The sequence below is a fragment of the Capricornis sumatraensis genome, chromosome 20, assembly GCF_032405125.1.
Source record: "Capricornis sumatraensis isolate serow.1 chromosome 20, serow.2, whole genome shotgun sequence".
In the NCBI taxonomy this organism is placed as follows: domain Eukaryota; kingdom Metazoa; phylum Chordata; class Mammalia; order Artiodactyla; family Bovidae; genus Capricornis; species Capricornis sumatraensis.
The window spans coordinates 51115777-51123527 of NC_091088.1; positions in this window are offsets into that span (position 1 = coordinate 51115777).

Below are 7751 nucleotides of genomic sequence, written 5' to 3' on the forward strand. Positions count from 1 at the left end.
GATCGAACCTGGGTCTCCCGCACTGCAGGCAGATGCTTTACCGTCTGAGCCACCAGGGAAGCCCACCATTTCCTTAAAGTACACAATGCGCTGGAATCATCCTGAAACCGGCTTCCCCATCCCGGGTGTGAAAAAATTATTTTCCACAAAACCGTTCTCTGGTGCCAGAAAGATTGGGTACCACGGCACAAAAGTATTGGCCGATCTTGCGGGGCGGGGGACCCAGATGGTCACCAGGGGGCACCACTGCTCCTAAACTGTGGGGCTTCCTGGCTAGGCTTGACCAGGTGCTGCTGGACACCAGACGCTCTGCAGGAAAACACCCACCAGATGCCTGTTTCCCATGATAAAAATTCAATGTGTTGCCCACCAACTACAAGTCCCCAAGCAATTTCCTAAAACACAAATAGACACAGAAAAGTCCCTTCAAATAACATTGTTCAGTCGCTCAGTCATATCCGACTCTGTGACCCCATGGACTGCAGCACACCAGGCTTCCCTGTTCTTTACCATCTCCCAGAATTTGCTGAAACTCCTGTCCATTGAGTCAGTGATGCCGCCCAACCATCTCATCCTGTCACCCCCTTCTCCTTCTGCCCTCGGTCTTTCCCAGCATCAGGGTCTTTTCCAGTGGGTACAGACTATTTACTTGGAAAATGCTCCAGGGATTTCTCCCTGGATCAGACCTTTAGGATCTGGTGGTCCTCACCATGGATTTGTCCGTCAGGAATGCCCTTACCCCACATCTCCACGCAGTTTTCCAAACATCTGTGTGTGGCTGTGCTCGTGTTCTACCCACCATATTGGAGATATAATTCAAGACTTGACTCACACATTGCTTGTTAAAAATGTTTTGAACTACAGGGATGGGACTATAAATTTTCCTTTATCATTGTCAGTTGAAAAATGTATTGTACATGTGTTTTGTGAATTTTGGGAGCTCTGAGAGAACATGGTCTACCTTGGGGATTCTGAGCAGATACGGCTGTGTCGTGGGGGGATCCAAGGGGACACAGCTCACTCTGGCTGGGAGGGGGCAGAGAAGACACGACCTTGCTCTGGGTGGGACTGAAGTCCCAGGGTAGAACTCCCACCCTGGGAGGCTTGAGGGGATGCAGTCTGATTCTAGGGGATCTGGTTGGAAGTCTGGACATTAAAAACCTATAGATCTCCTCTGGGAAGTTGTTAACCAGAAGGTCATTCTGGGTTTTGCCTGCATCATTGCTCTTGGAGGGGAGAAGAGGTTGGGGAGATTGATTTACTCAACAGCCATCAGCAGTCTCCTTTGTTGGCCAGCAGTAGGTAAGCCTCAGTTTTTCCTTCCGCTCTCACTAAACCTTGCTACCCACTCAAGGAGTCACGCAGATATTAGAAAAATATTAATAACAATCACAGGGTTGCTTTGAAGCTCTGCCAGGATCTTGGTCTTCAGAAAGATCAAATATCAAAACTCTTTCTTCCATGTCATTGCTGTGTATCTCCGAGCCAGAAATATTTGGCCCATCTTATCTTTGGCCCAATTTATGTAACCACCTCAGGGATATGCGCAAGGCTTTGCACTCATGGTGAGTGTTTATATCTGAGTATTCACTTTCAAATATAGAAAGCCTTCTGGATGTAACTTGGAATGGAAAGCTCCATATGTGGTTTATAAGTTGGCATTCTCCCAGTCAAATTGAAGGGGAAGTATACAGTTATTTTTTTTCTACCATGGTTTTTCTGCAAGTAAATTGCCACCATAATTAACAATGATTATGATGGCCATGAATTCTGTATTCAGAAATAATTATTGTTGAATGTTCAAATAGGGCTGTAAGGAGAGAATGGATTTTAGTTTCTGCAGAAAAAGTAATACTATTTAAACCCTACAGTTACTTAGTGAGCAGCTGTCCCAGTTCTAGGCTGCATAACAAACCATCTGAAACTTTGTGGTGTAAAATAGCAACCATTTTATTATGCAGATTCTGTGGTTCAGTAAGTCAGAGAGGTAACAGCAGGGACAACTCTACTTCATGATGTCCAGGTCTTCAGCTAGAAGTCCTAAAGCAGGGGTCCCCAACCCCTCAGCCGTGTGCCAGTACCAGTCCATGGCCTGTTAGGAACTGGGCTGCACAGCAGGAGGTGAGCAGTGGGTAAGAGAGTGAAGCGTCATCTGTGTTTACAACCGCTCCCTGTAGCTTGCATTACCGCTTGAGATGGCAAATGACAGTGGCCTTAAAAGTAAGTTGAAGATTTCAAATCTCCATGCATTCTGGATTAAAGTCAAAGCAGAGTATCTCAGGATGGCCACAAAAGACTGAAAAAAGCCTGCTTCTGTTTCCAACATCCTACATTTGTGAAGCAGGGTTTTCTGCAGTGACTGCAACCAAACAAGACCGTGGAGCAGACTGGGCATAAGCAACATACTTTGGGCGTCACTGTCTCCCATCGCCCTCAGATGGGACCATCTAGTTTCAGGAAAACAAGCTCAGGGCTCCCACTGATTCTACATTATGGTGAGCTGTGTAATTATTTCATTATATATCACAATGTAGTAATAATAGAAATAAAGTGCACAATAAGTGTAATGTGCTTGAATTATCCCCAAACTGCTTCCCTCTGACCCTAGTCCCTGGGCCAAAAATTTGAGGACCACTGTCCTAAAGGGTAGACTGACTTGGTGAAAAGGGGCTGCTTTACTCACAAGTCTGGTGCCTGGGCTGGAATGGCTCAGCGGCAGGGCTCAGCTGGAATCATCAATGCATTGGTCTGTCCAAGTGGTTTGGGCTTCCTCCCAGCATGGCTGCCTCAGGACATGTGGACTGCTCACGTAGCTCAGGGCTTAGTAAACATATTAGCAAATGCTGCCTTTCATAGCCCAGCCTCACTACTTTTCTACTCTGTTGGTTGAAGTAATCACAAACTTGCTCAGATTCAAGGAGGGGAGACAGAGACAGACCCCCACCTCATGATGGGAGGCTAGTCAGAAAATTTAGGGCTATGTTTTAGAACTGCCATAGGCATTTATTGACCGCAATTGAACACTGGCTGCTGACAAAGTGGAGAAATTATCTGAAGTGTCAACTCAGAAGAGTTGCCCTTGACTTTTGTGGATAATAAAATTAGAACAGTAATACATTTTAAATACATTTTCAGATTTTATTTTTTATATCTCAGAAGTTCATTCTAAGATGATGATATTCAGCTTTGGGCACATAAGCATTTGGCCAGAATGCCTATGTGTTGCATCTTTAAATAATAATCATTTTTATAATAATAAGCATATTCATGAAAAAATTTTGAGCACTTCCTGTGTTGGGCACTGCTGAGAGTTTTATGTATGTTGATTAATCATTTTCCCAAATTCAGATGTCTGAGTGTGATTTTCTTAACTTTTACTATTCATTCATTCAACTAATATTTATTGAGCAGCTATTATGTGTCAACCACTGTTCTAAGCACCAGGGGCAGAAATGGAGACAAAAAAATAAACAGATAAAATTCCCTGCCCTGTGGAGCTGCCTTTAGGAGAGGCAGACCAGGAACAAATACTCTGTTACCATTTGTATTTTTATTTTATTTAATAAAATAAAATATAATAATTATCTTTCTTTTTGTCTTTCCCCTTTTCAACATAACCTTGACATTAATAGTAATATTTATGAAACCATGGGCTTCATATGGCAGTGGCATACTTTTATTTCAATATAAATCAAACCTATTATAGGACTTCCCTGGCAGTCCAGTCCCTTCTCTTCCAGGTACAAGCCAGAGTGACCACCCAGCCCATGGGGCTACCTTGGGGGCTTCTCTGGCCACTGCTGGTGGATGAGAGGGATAGAGGACTCTGGAAAAGGGTCAGATGTGATGGGGACACCCCAGCCCTTAGCTGACGCCTTTTCCTTTTCCCTCAGTCCTGCAGAACCAACAGATCTGGAGCGAGGAGTGAGGAGGTAAAGCCAGACATGCTCCCCAACTTGGTCAGGGCACAGGACTGGGGGACAGGCAAAGAGGGGCCTAGGGATCTGAGGGGACAGGGCCCCACCTGGGGGGATGTCTGAGGGGACAGGGCCCCACCCTGGTGGGTGTCTGAGGAGACATAATCCCCCTTGGGGGTATCTGAGTGGACATGGCCCCACCTGGGGGGATGTCTGAGGGGACATAATCCCCCTGGGGGGATGTCTGAGGGGACAGGGCCCCACCTGGGGGGATGTCTGAGGGGACAGGGCCCCACCCTGGGGGATGTCTAAGGGGACAGACCTCCCCCCCGGGGCGTGTTTGAGGAGACATGGCCCTACCCAGGTGGGTGTCTGAGGGAACAGGCCCCACCCTGGGGGGCTGGTGGAGCCTCAGTGGTCTGGGTGTACCCAGCCTCACTCCCCTGGGGCTGGAATGTGGGGATGAGGCCCCCTCAGAGGGTGATGGCTTCTCGAGGAGCTACAGCTGTGGAAGCCCTTTACACTCTTTGAGGTCACGCACAGGATGGCCTGTGTGAGCGCCCCGAACCCCTAACTGCACGTCCCTGGGCCCCCTCTTCCCCTGACCCCACTCCTGCCTCATCCAGTCTAAATCTGCTCCCTCTTCCTTCTGGGTCTTGGGCCCGGCACCCTCTCCAATCCCTGACCTGAGCCCCTTCTGCCCATCTCTTCCTTCTCTGCCTCCCCCAGGTCGGCACCAACAGGCTGGAGTCCTTTGGGAAGCCTGTGGCCCTGTTCACGCCTGAGGTTATTTCCCCTGGAGACGGGCCTGGCCCCGTTCTGGGCAGATGGGTCCACACTGAGTGGGATCCCCTTTGAGCAGGTGGAGAGCTGCCAGCCTGAGCTGCTGCAGTGGAAGGCCCAAGATCTGGCCCGTGCCTCCTCCCGGTGTGCCCTGCTTGTGGCCACCTGGGACGGAGTCCCCACTCTTGGGGCCCTTGGTCCCCAGGTGAGGAAAGGGGTGAAGGGAGAAGACCGAGGCTGGGGTTCTCTGGCTCAGGGCCAGGGAAGAAGGATCTGGTTCCTTGACAAGTGGGAGACACCAGGGGGGAGAGTCAGAGACAGAGGGAAAGAGCAAAAGATTAAAAACAGGAGGGTGATGGCAGAGATGGAGAGACAAAGAGGAAAATGCAGTGAGAAGGAGAGAAAATGGGTGACAGAGAGGAGACAGACATGGACTGCGGGAGAGAGAGACAGAGAGAGACGGAAAGAGAGACGGCAAACGGAGTGAGACCACAGATGGAAAGATGAGCGAGAGAGGGAAAGGGGTAGGTAGACTGAGGGCTGGGGACTGTGCACTGGGAGAGTGGAGGCAGAAAAAGAGAAATAAAAAATAGAGACTAAGGGACTGCCTTGGTGGTCTAGTGGCCGAGACTGCGCTCCCAACGCAGGGGGTCCGGGTTCCATCCCTGGCCAGGGAACTAGACCTCACATGCCCCAACTAAGAGTTTGCATGCCACAACTAAAGATCCCAAGTGCCACAACTAAAACCCAGCACAGTCAAATAAATAAATAACAAATATTTTTAATGACTAACAAATATTTTTATAAAATAAAATGGAGACCAAGGGAAAACGAGAGGACGGCTGATACCCCTCTGGCCCCACCCCCTCCCCATTCTTTGTTACACAACCAAGTCTCTGGTTCCCACTCCCTGGTCCCCTGGCTCCAGCCGCTGGTTGACCTCACTGGCCATGCAGCCTACCAACCCACCGGCCCTGCCGCTTCTTCCTCATCCCTTTCCTTCTAGGGTTTCAAGCTCCCTCCGGGCCTGCACCCTCACCACCTGTGCCCACCTATGCCCTCCTTCCCATGCACCTAGGCAGCCCCTCCTCAGAAGACGCCCCTCTCCTCTTACTCTCGCCCCTAGGCGGCACAGCCAACCTCATACCTGGGATTGTGAACCTGAAGGGCCGTCTCACTTGCCCCCCTCACTATCCCCCTCTCCCCTCAGACCAAGTCACCTTACTTTCGGCTGTGATGGTCTCGCTTCCTATTTCACTGGGAAATGGGGGCAGAAACCCTTGGTGAGCCCCGACCCTCTCTGCCCCTCTGCCCAGGCCCCTGTACCTTCCAGGCCGTGGGGATGGAATATGGTCTATGCTCCTGGCTAAGCACTGCTCCGTGATTGCTCCTGAATCTCACCTGGAGATTCTTCTGTGCTCTCTTCCGCATCGGTGCTTCTCAAAGGGGGCCCAAACCAGCAGCAGCAGCATCTGGGAACTTGTTTGAATATTCTTGGGTGGATATCCTTGGGTGTCACCCAAGACTACCACTCTAGGTGGGGCCAGTGGTCTGTTTTAACCAGCCCCCTCTGGGACTCTGATGCACGCTCAAGCTTGAGCAACACTGATTTAATGCTGCGATATCAATTTGCCTCTTCTTACGGGATCCTTCTCACTACATTCCAACAGGCTCTGATCTGTCTGTCTTAAGAAGCCTCTTTCCCAGTAGTCATGAACGGGTGTGTGAGTTGGACCATAAAGAAGACTGAGTGCCAAAGAATTGATGCTTTCAAACTGTGGTGCTAGAGAAGACTCCTGAGAGTCCCTTGGACTGCAAGGAGATCAAATCAGTCAATCATAAAGGAAATCAACCCTGAATATTCATCAGAAGGACTGATGCTGAGGCTGAAGCTCCAATACTTTGGACATCTGATGCAAAAAACAAACACATGGGAAAAGACCCTGATGCTGGGAAAGATTGAAGGTAGGAGGAGAAGGGGGCGACAGAGGATAGATGGTTGGATCGCATCACGGCTTCAATGGACATGAGTTTGAGCAAACTCCAGGAGATGGGGACAGGGAAGCCTGGTGTGCTGCAGTGCACGGGGTCGCAAAGAGTCACAAACAGCTTAGCGACTGAACAACAAGAAATATCCTTCAGTTCCTCCCTCACACCCAGCTCCTGCCCCCTTTTGGACTCCAACCCTCTCTTTCCAGTCTCTTGAACCCTCTCTGATCACGCTTTTGTCATCTTTCAACTTCAGGCCACCAAAGCCACTTTTTTTTTTTTCCTTTTGGCTGAGTTTGCGGGATTGCAGGATCCTAGTTCCCCAGTCAGGGATTAAACCTGGGTCCCTGTTGTGAAAGCACTGAGCCTTAGCCCACTGGACCATCAAGGAACTCCTTCTCCCAAACCATTCTTGATGAGGTCCTTTGGAGAAGGGAACGGCTACCCACTCCAGTATTCTGACCTGGAGAATTATCCGTGGAGTCTCTAAGAGTCAGATACGACTGAGCGACTTTCGCTTTCACTCTCCCCAGCCCCTGTCTATCCCTCCGACCATGTCCTGCTTGGCCATCAGCAGCTTTAGATAATGCCCAACACCTGTCCCCTCCCTGAAGCTCATTTCTTTTTCCCGCTTGTAGGACCCCAAGCATCTAGTTTTCCTCTTCTTTCTCCAGCTAGACCACCTTCTCAGCCATCACTCTGAAGACTGAGTGCCTATGGACTCAGCCCACCCTTTTCTCACCCCCATCTTTGCCCACTCCCTTGGGTGTCCCTTCCCTGCTTTCTGTTGTAAATACCCCCATCTGTGTCCCCTTTCCCACTCAAGAGTGTCACTGTAACCTGAGCCTCACCGGACACATGCATTTCTATCTCAGATTCCTCCCACCAATAGCCTCCCCCAGAGTGGAATCTGTGCTGGGGCTCCCCAACCCCAGTGCTGTGTCCTTTGCCCACAGTGAACGGGCACCCGCTTCCTCTGTCCCTCTCCATCGCTGAAGCTGGGCTCGCTGTCCACGCATGGGATTTAGTCACTTGCCTGGCCATGGACGCAGGCCTCAAACT